At 47.2% G+C, this 14604-nt stretch overlaps 1 protein-coding gene across 2 annotated transcripts in view; it reads right to left on the minus strand.

The window, feature by feature from the left end:
* CAPSL (calcyphosine like) overlaps positions 1-14604 on the minus strand; it is a 153473-nt gene that overhangs the window by 8836 nt on the left and 130033 nt on the right. The window lies entirely within an intron of this gene.

The raw sequence follows: 14604 nt of genomic DNA on the forward strand, positions 1-14604 counted from the left end.
AAGGTAAGGACTCAAATCCAAAACAGATGAACACAAAGAAGGGTCAACGGAGGAGAAGAATGCCAAGCCAGCGAAGGATGGTATGGCTGTGAGAGAGCAAATGTAACCATTGGACCAAAGATTAAAAAAGGGTTTACGAGAAAAGCATCTAGAGAGTACATAGAAGAAGCAATTTCTTAACAAATACTTAAGTTGCCTGTTCCCAAAAGAAAAGGATGAAAACTTCAACAACAAAGCAAAAGGGGTCACATAGTAGAAGAGGGAGTAGAAAAGGCTTGATATGGCATTTGTTCAAATACTAAGGCATATTTTTTACATTTATTTTTCTGTTCCAAAACGCTCCCCGTTTCGGAACAAAAATAAAAATGATTTTAGTGGCCCAAACTTATGGGCCGGGGTACTAATAGCAACAAGCCGCTCGCAGGGGAGGTCATTACCACTTCAGGTAATGCCCCGAGGCCTTCCTTAAAGTGCTCGCTTCGCTCGGGCCTGTAGCTATGGGCCCCAGGGAATTACCTGAAGTGGTAATGACCCCACTGCTCGAGGCTTATTGTTTAAATCGACTCTTTTATTCATTGTGAAAATGAGAGAATGCTGGATACTGATGATGGATAAATGTGGTCCCTCAAAAAGACGGTATATGTAGGGATGTGGAAGCAACCACAAATCAATTAATATAGACGAAACGGAGGGCAATGAAAAGGATCACAACTTGAATAATGGACTGTGTAATATCTTTATTATGAGTAAATTGACATGAGTGATTAAGCAGAAGCACTGAGATGGTAGGTGCACCTAACCATCTCCTAATATCCATAGCACCATCATTGTAGCCACTGAGTGAACTCAGCTAGTGCACATTGTGTGTCTAAACACTGATCTTGTCACAGCACCAGTGGTGTCCACAGTGCTGCAAGTGAAATCCATTGTGTGTATATACAGCATTGCAGCACCGATATAACCTCAGTTGCACCCAGTTTTCCCTGATCACAGATATGATAGAACATGAAGATTTCCCCAGACATGATGAGAAGTCAGTTTGAAGGGAAAGGAGGGTGTGACAATGAGAAATCTGTGCAAGAATAAGCCTGGGAGAAATTATATGGATACATTCTGAGTCACCTGAATTGCCACCAATTCGCCCAAACCAAGCTTTTCCGTTGAGGTTCGGGCAAAGGTGCTTGAGGCAAGTTTGATCTCACAGGTTATGAGGCACATGTAGTCGGAGCTCATGATAATTTTTGTGAGCAAAATCCAAAATTGCTATGGTTGTTGAGGACGGCGTGGACAATTTAGATATGATTTAGTTAATGAAGAGGTAGAAAATTGAAATTTGTTTTAGTTTAGAATGAGGTAGAACATTGAAATAGTACACTTTATTTTTTTTTAAATCACAGAGATTACTGGAGGCAAGCAATTACATTCAGTGGCTGTGAATGAGTGTGCAACACACAAGCCATCTTTTTCTACACTACTGAGGAGGATGTACTCCCATTGGCCACTTTGCATGAAATAGAAGCATGTGATATTCTTTGTCAGTGACTACTAGTTAGAAGAATATCTTAGAGTTGATTGAGCCAATAGAATACAGTAAGGGCTTTAAATGAGTGTGCAACACACATACTACCCTTTTCTGGCTACTAAGGAGAAGAGAGTGGCCACTTTGCATGACGTACGAACAGAGGATATTTTTCTTTGTGACTACTAGCGAGCAGACATTCTAGGATTGGCTGAAGGTAAGGGATTCCATCACAAAAGTCATCCTGTGGTGGCAAAGGAGAAGAGAGATTGGGCTAGTTTGGGGTACTTTTCATACATTTGATCATGATTCAGGGGAATCAGTAAATCACATGCGAGCTTGCAAGTGCCAAATACCCAATATGGTATTCAATTCATCTTGCAAGTCTGCTGAGGCAGAAATTTGCAAAGGCTTAGGGATGAATACTGTATCAAACACAAAGAACATTATTGAAGGTAATTCACTTAGTTCTTATAAGGGATACTACCCTCTCACATACTCCTCATATTTTGAAAGACTCCCACAACAATTCAGGAAAGAAAGGAGGGAAGAGTGCGAAAAATAGACCCTACAGAACTAAGTTCATCAACACTGAAAGCCCAAAAGGTGCATCAGCTGCTGGAAAATAGCCCAGACAGTAAAGCTCAAATCACCACCTGAGAAACAGCCAGTAATGCTGCACCTCCTTGCAAAGCAGAGGTTGCTCCTTGACCTCTGGGGGAACGACCCTGTAATTCATCAGGGACTTCTTTCTGGGCTAAACAGAGCAAGTTCTGGACACAACCTACCTTGAAATGGAAGATATAGACACAGATGCTCTCTTTCTGGGCCTGGCAAAGCTGACAGACAACTGATTGATTGTCTTGTCTAGATATCCTTGCCAAAAAAAACAAAGCCCAAGAAATAACTTCTGGCATCTCTCATCCTTGTCCGTTGAAAAATTAAAAAAAGGTTAATCGAGGCACAAAGAGGCTGAACTCTGAGACCTATTTGTATTTTGTATTTTTATTGAATTTATAAAGCTGACCAAGGTTAAAGAACTGTACATGAGAGATAAATGTGTACAATTTTAAAATGGGATATATGAATTTATAATTTAGGAAGAAAGCATTTGAGACATGAGGTGAGAATGAAACAAGGAGCAAAAGAGAGGCGCTAGTAGACATGCAGAGAATTCCAGCTCTTGGGTCCAAGGGGGGTCAGAGACAGCAAGAAGTAGTTGAGATTTGGAGTGTAACAATTGAGAAGTCCTGCACATTTATACAGCAAAAGAGAGATACAGTGGTGCAAGACCAAGAACATATTTAAAAACAAAACAGAGAATATAACAAAAAGATGGCTGGAATCAAAAGCAAGCTGAGAGAGAGAGAAAGGAGAAGGATTGATAGAAGTATGTAGAGTAAGGCCAGAGAGCAGACAAACCACAGGATTATAGAGTGAAAGGGGGCAATTTGGTAAGCTGGTGTCCAACTGGGAGGGAAAAACAGTAGTCAAAATGTGAAAAGATAAATGAGTAGTTTTGTAGCATGAAAAGAAAGGTAAGAACAGGCTTTGCAAATATTAAAGGGGTGAAAACAACAGGAACGACGAAAGAAAGGGGAATTCGAGAAGGGGCAAGGAAAGACCTGGAGGAGGCAGAGAAGAGGGAATAGACAAGGCTGGAAAGAATAGGACCTCCGTTTTGGAATGTATTAAAATAAAGAAAGTACGAATGCATCCAAGACTGAACACCAAGAAGACAGGCTGAGCGGGAAGAGTAAGATCTGGCATTTATCTGCATAGAAAAAACCAAAGGAAGAAATAATAATTGAAAGGTGGATGGTGTAAAGAGAAGTGGGCTAAGAACAGATCCTTAAAGTACACCAAATTGTGGAGGAAAAATTGGGACTAGCTTAGCAGCCCAGGAGACAGCATAAGTCTGGTCAGTTAGATAGGATTGACGCCATTGTAAAACCATCCATTGTAAAACAATCAAAAACTTTAGACAGAAAAGAAAGAAGAGATACTGGACACAATTGGATAGGAAGAGACAAGTCGAGAGATGGCATTTTTAGGATACAAATAGTAGTTGCATATTTAAGGGCCAGGAGGGAATTAGAAGTAGAAACATTTCTAAGGGATGACAAGAAAAAAAAACTTCAACAATACCAACATTTAAAACTCCATTAGCTAACAAAAGCAAAAACCCCAGAACCACCATGATAGGGCATTCCATTTTGTTGACACACATCCTCCATCTGTTAGCATAGATTTCCTTTATCGATGCAAAACAAGTAGAAAGCATAACCTGCATGCCTTCATGAGAAGAAAAATTGTTCTGATGACTTATTCTCTCAAGAGCCAGGCTCGAAGTTTCAGTTGGCTGGCATTGGGATGAAAATTTGTGTTGCAATCATGCATCAGAGGTTACTGCCTGCAGGGGATGTTCCATGAAGGGAAGAAAATCAGGTCCAGCACGACATGCAACCATCATCTTCTGATTCAACCTCGGGCAAATCATCACCATTCAGCAGTTTCGACAGGATAACAGGGATTATAGGAAAAGGAAGGAAGCATACATAACCTCAAATTCCAAGGAACTATAGCATCTCTCTGAGAACCCTCCCAAAGCTCTTTGGAGCAGAACAGATCACACATTGGGCATTATGACACGTTTCCCATTCTGGAAAAAAGGGTGCCAGTAAGCTCACCGGCACCCTTGTTTCGGGACCGGCAAACTATGTGTTTGCCTGCCGGAGCGCTGTGCCATGACAGGTCTGACCCTGCCGGACACAGCGGTCACACTAGGCAAACCCGTCACGGAAACAACGGCACTGTTAACAATGGTGCCGTGATTTCCGTGCCCCCACTCCCATAGAGTTCTAAGGGAGTCCCTAAGGGACTCCATGGGAGTGGGGATTTGCAAATTTCCCGGCACCTGACTTCCCGGCCGCTCGACTCGTAATGAGCCGGTGGCACCGGGAAGTCAGGCGCTGGTAAATTTTTACGGATCCGGCAGCAACGCCTTGTAGCACCGGCAGGGTTACCGCCGGATCTGTAATGAGGCCAATTGTGTTGGCACTGCAAGTGAACTGATGGATTGGGGAAACTAGATATTGCATACTGTCTCTGTCCACTTCTTAATCTTGTAAGATCCTGCCTGACAACTGAGGGCATTCAGTGGTATGTTGTGCTTTGCAGTCAAATGTGCTGCAATGATAGTAACTCCATTCACAATTGCCCACAGTCAGAAGGAAAGCCTGCCTGCACAGTTGGATTGATCCCTCAAGGGCTGTTTTGTTTTTGTAGTTCTTGGCAGCAGTATTCACTGTTAGGATCTGCACTGAAAATCTGAAAGATGTCAGAAAAGCCTCCAAATATTGCCTGATCACTCTGAAATCATGGTGGCTGATTTGACATAAATCCTCCTGTCCTTCCCGCTGACACATTGTGGTTATGAGAGATTCGAGAGTCAGCCCATATCTGACATGCGACAGGTCTCTAATGTCACACTAAAACTGAGACATGGGCCTCATTACAAGTTTGCCGGTCCGGAAACAAGGGTGCCTGTAAGCTCGCCGGCACCCTTGTTTCCGGACTGGCAAACTAGGAGTCTGTCTGCCAGGTGTGACCCTGCTGGGCACAGCGGCCACGGTAGGCAGACAGGTCACGGAAGCACCCGCACCATTAGCAACGGTGCCGCCACTTCCGAGTCCCCACTCCCATATCGGACTCTATGGGAATGGGGACTGACATTTTACCGGCGCCTTACTTCCCGGGCCGCCGGACTTGTAATCTACCGGTGTCAGCGGGAGGTCAGGTGCCGGTAACATTTTAGGAGTCTGTCGGCAACCCATCGGTAGCACCGGCAGGGTTACTGCCGGACTTGTAATGAGGCCCACTCCTCAATGTTTATTGGAAGCACCATATCCTCAACATTGCCTGTGGGAGGAAAATTACACATGAGTCCATGAGACCAAACTATCCAAGGAAGACACCAGCCATGAACTCATTCTCTGTGAAGAGCTCTGCCTCAGGAGCAGGTGTTTAACATCCAGAGCACTGTTGCAGACACTTAATTCCCACTTAATTCCCAACTTATTTCCCAACTCCCTGTCCAGGACTGCTGACATGAATTGGAGGCGTGTGGAAAGTGTCAAGAAAGACAACTAAAAGGAAAATCCCTGGGAATGGCGAAAAGAGCTCATTCTTGCCTGCTCACTCTTCCAACCTTATAAATGAATGAATTAATTAATTGATTGATTGATTTTGTAAAGCGCAGCTAAGACCTTTAGGTATCTTGGTGCTGAGGGGAAGATACACAAAGCGGGAGCGGGCCTTCCTCCCACAGTGACCCGGGTATAGCGGTGCACCGATAGCAATAGCAGGTTTGTCGAGTGCAACTGCCTTGACGGACCATATTTGACAAATGTTTCACCAAGATAGAGTGCCCCGGTGCCATAATACACTACCTTAATGTTGTTAACAGTGCCGTTGTTTCCATGACGGGTTTGCCTACAGTGACCGATGCGTCCAGCAGGGTCAGACCTGTCGGGCACAGCGGCTCCGGCAGGCAAACACATAGTTTGCCAGTCCGGAAACAAGGGTGCCGGTGAGTTTACGGGTTAGTGAAGAAAACCAGAAAGACCAAAGGTGTGTTCAAGTATTCGTCTGATGGGACCTTAGGCCTGAAGCACAAATGGGTCTGCAGCACCACCTTGGAAGGCTGAAAGGATAAATACAGCGGCTTACACGAGAGAGAGCCTGAATTTCCCCAACACGCCTTATCGAGGTGATAGTGGCTAGGAATGTCGTCTTCCAAGACAGAAACTTAAAAGAAGTTTGATGCATTGGTTCAAAAGGTGGGTCCATTAGTTTTGATAAAACCGCACCAAGCTCCGAAGTTGGAACTGGAACCTTCACTGGGAGGAATGCCCTGAAGAGGCCCTTGAGGAACTCCTACACGTGTCTATGAGACCACAGGCAGAGCCTGCCAGGAGCCCGAGTATAGCGGTATATGGTCGCCAGACGCACCTTGATAGATATATGGGTGAATCCAGACTTAGCAAGCAAGAGTAGGTAAGGAAGAAGCTGCAGAGCTGTGACCCACAGTGGAGAGATCTTATGTGAACGGCATCACACCATAAAGCGTTTCCACTTGTGCTTATAGCAGGAACACGTTGATGGAGCGCTGGCTTTAGCCAGAATGTTTTTGCACTCGATGGGGAATGAGTAATATTTCGAAATATAGGGCTGCAGGAGCCAGGCCGCTAGGTTCAGAGACTCAGGGTTGTGGTGCAGTATTGACCATCCTTCTCTGGAGAGGAGGTCTGGAAGAGAATGCAGTTTGATGGCTGGAGCCACTGAAAGGCCAAGAATGTCTGTATACCAGATCTGCATGGGCCATGCCGATGCAATGATTATCACCCTGCAGCAGAGTGTATTGATTGCACATAACAGAAGGGGGATTGGTGGAAATGTGTAGAGGAACAGGCCCTCCCAAGGGAACAAGAAGGCATCGCCTAGGCTCTCGGCTTAAGGATACCTGCTGGAAAACATCTGACATTTGGAGTTGGCTGTCATGGCAAAAACGTCGATCTGAGGGTGACCTGATCTGAGGAAGAGAAGAGATACCTGGGTATGCTGGAGTTGCCACTTGTGGCAGCACTGTAGCTTCCTTCTGAGAGAGTCTGTAATGGTGTTGTGAACGCCTGTCGACTGAAACAGAACAAGGAACATCTGCTAAGCAATGGCCCAGTGCCACAGGTTTTGCTCCTCCCAAGAGAGAATGGGCGAGCGAGTCCTGACCCTGCTTCCTGATGTAAAACATAGTTGGTGTGTTGTCTGTGAAGACCCGGACCACCTTCCCCTGGATCTAAGGCTTGAAAGACCTCAGGACCCAGAAGACTGCCTGGAGTTCTAGGACATTGATATGCAACTCCTATTTCAGGAGCCTGAGACCGCTGCTGCACAGCCGGCCCGATGGGCACCCCACCCTTCCAGAGCGGAGTTGGTCGTGAGTGTTGCCTGATGAGCAGGGGTGTCAAAGTGAGTGCGCTGTGAGAGATGAGGGTGAAAGGACCACAAATGTAGGGCTTGACGGAAGGCCGGATTGAGGTTGATCTTGCCGTTCTATCAGCCTGTGACTTGTTTCTATCTGACATCCAGAAAATGCTAAAAGGGTTTAATTTCTTCAGTAGCTGCGCAACAAGCTGCTTTTGTCTGGGGACAGGAGGCATGGGAGGGCATTTGCCTTGGAATTCCACGGTATGACCATGTTGGATGATATTGAGCACCCATTTGTCTGTGGAGATATCACGCCACTGGTTGACACATTGTGATAACTGGCCTCCCACTGGAGCACTGATGTTAGGGCCCGGGTCCTGGCCGGTTCATTCTTGCTTGGGGGGTCTGCATCCTGGCTGCCGGACCATAACAATGCTGGGCTCCTCCTCTGTAGGCCTGGGAACGTCCCCAGTATACCTCCTGGGTGGTGGAATGGGAGGACAGACGTTAGGGGGAGATGAACCCTTTTGAGCACTGTTACACCTTTCCTTTAGAGGAGCGAAAGGACTACCTCCTCTGTTGTGGAGGGCCTCAACAAACATGCTGTTTCAGTATCCGTCTTTATGAATCTGCGATGTCCAGGGTGTCGTTGACCACCTTCCCGAAGAGTTTGTTGTCAATCGCCTTTCCGAAGAGGTTGTCACCATCAAATGGCATGTCCACCACTTTCGTCGGTAAATCCGGGCGGAAGTTGGTGGCCTTAGGCTCACCCTGGTGGTAGAGGACCCCCCATTGCCCATCTACCAAAAACCTGAATCTGCGATGTCCAGGGTGACGGTTATCCATGGTCAGAGGCTACCTCTGCTTCGTGGAACAAGGCTAGGGCTTCCGCCTCCTCATCGTCCGGGAGGAAAGCCAGGATGAGGCCCAACTTAATCCAAAGCTCTCTGTCATATATCGAGAGAATAGCTACCATGCTAGCGGCTTTGATAGTAGATGTTGCAGTCATTATGATGCGCTTCCCAGTGACATCCTGCTTCCTACTTTCCTGATCAGGAGGAACCATAGAAGAGGAAGATGGCTTAGAGCACAGGTGCACAACTTACGGCCCGCAGGCCAGTTGCGGCCCGCCATGCTGTTTTGTCTGGCCCGCGAGGAACAAAGACTTTCCTAATTGATTGCATCCCGCAAGCAGCATCAGCCGCCCTCCTGTAGGAAAGTCTTTGTAACTCTTCAGGGCCGGACAAAACACTGGCCCTCATTTGCTCAGTGCACATGCACCACGTAGCTCCTACGAGCCACGTAGTGCGTGTGTGCTGCACCAACGGAGTGCCAGCACTACGGCTGGCGTGGTCAATAAGGCTTGATACCAGAAGGCATTTCAGCCTTGTCACGCCAGCCGTAGTACCACTCTAGATACCTCGCCAGCGTTCCAGCTAGCCTGTCTTCCAGTTCCAGCACGTCCGGTAAGTAGATATTTTGTTTGGGGGTCTGTTTGTGTTTGTGTGTCGGTTCTGTTCTGCCTGTATGTTTGTGCGGTGTATGTTGAGATGCGGGGGTGGGGGGTGTCGGGTCTGCCTGAATGTTTGTTTTTGTTTGTAAGTGTGGTGTATGTTGAGATGCGGGGGTTGGGGGGTGGGTGTCGGGTCTGCCTGAATGTTTGTTTTGGAGTGTAAGTGCAGTGTATGTTGAGATGCGGTGGTGGGCGGTGTGGTCGGGTCTGCCTCAATGTTTGTTTTTGAGTGCAAGTGCAGTGTATGTTGAGATGCGGGGGTGTCGGGTCTGCCTGAATGTTTGTTTTTGAGTGTAAGTGCAGTGCATGTTGAGATGCGTTGGTTGGGGGGGGGGGGGGGGTCGGGTCTACCTGAATGTTTGTTTTTGAGTGTAAGTGCAGTGTATGTTGAGATGTGGGTGTGGGGGGGGGCAGGGGGTCGGGTCTGCCTAAATGTTTGTTTTTGAGTGTAAGTGCAGTTTATGTTGAGATGCGTTGGTTGTGGGGGGGGGGTCGGGTCTGCCTGATTGTTTGTTTTTGAGTGTAAGTGCGGTGTATGTTGAGATGCAGGGTTTTGGGTGGGTGTCGTGTCTGCCTGACTGTTTGTTTTTGAGTGTAAGTGCGGTATATGTTGAGATGCAGGGGTTTGGGGGGTGTCGGTCTGCCTGACTGTTTGTTTTTTAGTGTAAGTGCGGTATATGTTGAGATGCAGGGGTTCGGGGGGTCTCGGGTCTGCCTGAAGAGTTGTTTTTGAGTGTAAGTGCAGTGTATGTTGAGATGCGGGGGGGGGTCGGGTCTGCCTGCATGTTTGTTTTGGAGTGTAAGTGCAGTGCATGTTGAGATGCGGTGGTGGGCGGTGGGGTCAGGTCTGCCTCAATGTTTGTTTTAGAGTGCAAGTGCAGTGTATGTTGAGATGTGGGGGTGTCGGGTCTGCCTGAATGTTTGTTTTTGAGTGTAAGTGCAGTGTATGTTGAGATGTATTGGTTGGGGGGGTTGTCGGGTCAGCCTGAATGTTTGTTTTTGAGTGTAAGTGCAGTGTATGTTGAGATGCGATGGTTGGGGGGGGGGGGTGTTCGGGTCTGCCTGAATGTTTGTTTTTGAGTGTAAGTGCAGTGTATGTTGAGATGCGTTGGTTGGGGGGGGGGGTGTCGGGTCTGCCTGAATGTTTGTTTTTGAGTGTAAGTGCAGTGTATGTTGAGATGCGTTGGTTGGGGGGGGGGGGTCGGGTCTGCCTGAATGTTTGTTTTTGAGTGTAAGTGCAGTGTATGTTGAGATGTGGGTGTGGGGGGGGGCAGGGGTCGGGACTGCCTAAATGTTTGTTTTTGAGTGTAAGTGCAGTGTATGTTGAGATGCGTTGGTTGGGGGGGGGGTCGGGTCTACCTGAATGTTTGTTTTTGAGTGTAAGTGCAGTGTATGTTGAGATGTGGGTGTGGGGGGGGGCAGGGGGTCGGGTCTGCCTAAATGTTTGTTTTTGAGTGTAAGTGCAGTTTATGTTGAGATGCGTTGGTTGTGGGGGGGGGGTCGGGTCTGCCTGATTGTTTGTTTTTGAGTGTAAGTGCGGTGTATGTTGAGATGCAGGGTTTTGGGTGGGTGTCGTGTCTGCCTGACTGTTTGTTTTTGAGTGTAAGTGCGGTATATGTTGAGATGCAGGGGTTTGGGGGGTGTCGGTCTGCCTGACTGTTTGTTTTTTAGTGTAAGTGCGGTATATGTTGAGATGCAGGGGTTCGGGGGGTCTCGGGTCTGCCTGAAGAGTTGTTTTTGAGTGTAAGTGCAGTGTATGTTGAGATGCGGGGGGGGGGTCGGGTCTGCCTGCATGTTTGTTTTGGAGTGTAAGTGCAGTGCATGTTGAGATGCGGTGGTGGGCGGTGGGGTCAGGTCTGCCTCAATGTTTGTTTTAGAGTGCAAGTGCAGTGTATGTTGAGATGTGGGGGTGTCGGGTCTGCCTGAATGTTTGTTTTTGAGTGTAAGTGCAGTGTATGTTGAGATGTATTGGTTGGGGGGGTTGTCGGGTCAGCCTGAATGTTTGTTTTTGAGTGTAAGTGCAGTGTATGTTGAGATGCGATGGTTGGGGGGGGGGTGTTCGGGTCTGCCTGAATGTTTGTTTTTGAGTGTAAGTGCAGTGTATGTTGAGATGCGTTGGTTGGGGGGCGGGGGTGTCGGGTCTGCCTGAATGTTTGTTTTTGAGTGTAAGTGCAGTGTATGTTGAGATGCGTTGGTTGGGGGGGGGGGTCGGGTCTGCCTGAATGTTTGTTTTTGAGTGTAAGTGCAGTGTATGTTGAGATGTGGGTGTGGGGGGGGGCAGGGGTCGGGACTGCCTAAATGTTTGTTTTTGAGTGTAAGTGCAGTGTATGTTGAGATACGTTGGTTGGGGGGGGGGGAGTGTCAGGTCTGCCTTGCCTGAATGTTTGTTTTTGAGTGTAAGTGCAGTGTATGTTGAGATGCGTTGGTTGGGGGGGGGGGTGTTGGGTCTGCCTGAATGTTTGTTATTGAGTGTAAGTGCAGTGTATGTTGAGATGTGGGTGTGGGGGGCGGGGCAGGGGTCGGGTCTGCCTAAATGTTTGTTTTTGAGTGTAAGTGCAGTGTATGTTGAGATGCGTTGGTTGGGGGGGGGGGGAGTGTCGGGTCTGCCTTGCCTGAATGTTTGTTTTTGAGTGTAAGTGCAGTGTATGTTGAGATGCATTGGTTGGGGGGGGGGGGTGTTGGGTCTGCCTGAATGTTTGTTTTTGAGTGTAAGTGCGGTGTATGTTGAGATGCAGGGGTGGTGGGTTCGGGTCTGTATGGATGCATGCTTGAGAGTTTGTATGCCAAGTTGGGGGGGTGGGGGCTCTTGGTCTGTATGGGTGCATGCTTGAGAGTTTGTGTGCTGAGTTGGGGGGTTCGGGTCTGTATGGGTGCATGCTTGAGAGTTTGAGTGCTGAGTTGGGGGTGGGGGGTACGAGTCTGTATGGGTGCATGCTTGAGAGTTTGTATACTGAGTTGGGGGGTGGGGGGGTTCGGCTCTGCATGGGTGCATGCTTGAGTTTGTATGCTGAGTTGGGGGGTGGGGGCTTCGGGTCTGTATGGGTGCATGCTTGAGAGTTTGTGTGCTGGGTTGGGGGGGGGTTCAGGTCTGTATGGGTGCATGCTTGAGAGTTTGTATGCTGAGTTGGGGGTGGGGGGTTCGGGTCTGTATGGGTGCATGCTTGAGAGTTTGTATGATGAGTTGGGGGTGGGATCTTTGGGTCTGTATGGGTGCATGTTTGAGAGCTTGTGTGCTGAGTTGGGGGTACGAGTCTGTATGGGTGCATGCTTGAGAGTTTGTGTGCTGAGTTGGGGGGTTGGGGGGTTTCAGGTCTGTATGGGTGTATGCTTGAGAGTTTGTGTGCTGAGTTGGGGGTGGGGGGTACGGGTCTGTATATTTTACTCTGAATATCAGCTAACCCTAGTATGTCCTCAATTTAGTGAAGCACTTGGAAGATATAAAAATGGATCAGCAATTTGGGCTTATAAGGCCGTTCTTGTGAAATATTAATACATCAGGGAATATATTTACAAGGGGGAGTGGTATCATGGCTTTAGAGACCGAATGTACAAATATGCTTGGGAGTTAGTGCTTATTTAACCAATATTCAGAATCCATTCTACTGAGAATGTCTGTATTTGTATAGGTGGCAACAAAGCAAATCATGCATAAATGAAAGCCCACCCCCACTTTAACACTTGGTTTATTACTGTGTTAAACATAGACACACATCAAACAGTTCTATGGAAAGCTAGGTACAAAACCAAGGATCCATAATATATATTTGATTTCATAGAAGATTATTTAGATGAGAATAAAGAGGAAATGGAAACAGTTTACTGAACATACACAGCTATAACGAATATTGAAATGCTTACAATTATTAAAATGAATAAATAAGCTCTAGGTACCATCTTCTAGTGATACATACAACTTACAATGTATTGCACTTCACTGGATTAATTAAGTATCCCATGTTGCAGCCAACTCTTAGAACTACACATCCAACATTGTCTCCAGCTCTACCTTTAATATTGTACCCTGTTTATTGACCTTCCCCATTCCATGTGAGATTGGATGCCCATTATTCTTCCCTTCTAACACACTTCCTCCTCCCTCTCCCCCTCCTTCTATTAATTGTCCCCCTTCTGGCCTTCCTATTTCCACTCATGCCAGGAATCTAGGAATCTACTTTGACTCTTCCCTTTCCTTTACTTACCATATATCCCTTACTACTCACTCATGTCGCTATCACCTCTTTAATATCCGTAAAGTCCGTTATTCTCTAAGTTTCCATGCTAGCAAATTCTTATTCTCTTCCCTCATCTTTTCTCGCCTTTTCTACTGTTTGTCTGTCTTTTCGGTCTCCCCGCCTCCCATCTCGCCCCCCTTAAATCCCTCTACCACTCTGCCATCCTTAACCTCTGTCTTCTCTCGCCCCATGTTTCCATCTCCAACTCACTTTCCAACCTTGGCTGGCTTCCTTTCCACTCCCAACTTGAATTTCACTTCATTTGTCTCATCTTTAAATCTCTTCATGATCTTGTCTCTCCTTACCTCTCCTCTCTTCTCTCATTCTATACCCCCTCTCCCTCCCTGAGCTCTGCAGATCTTTTTTTACTCTCTGTTCTCCCACTTCCTTGTGCCTCTTCTCGTTTCCACTCCTTTCAGCTCCTTACCCCCTACATTGGAACTCCCTTCCTTTCTCTATCCGCTCCATGTCCACCTATTCCTCCTTCCTTTCCTCCTTAAAATCACTCCTTCTTCCCCCCCCGACTCCTTTCCCCTTCCTCCTCTTCTTTCTCCTCCCAATACCATCTTCCTGTTCCTTTATCTTTCCCTGTCTCCCCTATGATCTCCACCCTCCCTACTATTCTGTTTACCCCCTTTTCCCTCTCCCTTTTCTCCTTCCCCTACCCCTCCTTTTCTCTTCCTTCTCAAACGCAAATTGCTCCACATATTGATTTTCTGGTTTGATTCATGTATATTATTATTGCTTCTATGTTCTATTTTTTTTTTTTTTACTTTGGTTTTATTAGTAATTTTTCAGAAAAAGAAACAATGACAACACCGGGAGCAGTATGAATATCACATTTAACATCATTATCAAAACCCCGTGGTCTCCTTCTCCTCCCTCCACCCTCGAACCCCCTCCCCAACCCCGCCCCTCCCCCCAGATCAGTGTCCCATCGAAAAACCGATCGCAGGAGTCGTCCTCAGTACTCGTAGTTCGATGCCTTGGAGCTGAGCTATGCGTTCCCGTAAATGCTGGTTTAGACGGATCCGCTGTCTCCCGGGCCATGGGTTACACCATTGTCCTTGAGTGGTACTCTCTGGGCTCCATCGCCCTCACGCCCCATGTTGTCCACATAATGTCAGTGAGCATCCCACCCCCATGCCTGGTAAACCCCATACCAATTTGCCTGGAAGGTGCTCGATTCATTGTTTACCATTGGCGTCAGTTTGTCCATGAGGAACATGTTGTTAAGTTTTTTTAGCCAGTCTTCCCTAGAGGGGGTCTCCGGGCTTTTCCACCCTTGCGCTAGAGCCACTCTTCCTGCTCGCAACATGGTCTCCCACATTCTTGGGTACCTATATATTTCCGTC

This window comes from Ambystoma mexicanum, chromosome 6p (assembly GCF_040938575.1).
Source record: "Ambystoma mexicanum isolate Mex_15411 chromosome 6p, UKY_AmexF1_1, whole genome shotgun sequence".
NCBI classification, from domain to species: Eukaryota; Metazoa; Chordata; class Amphibia; order Caudata; family Ambystomatidae; genus Ambystoma; species Ambystoma mexicanum.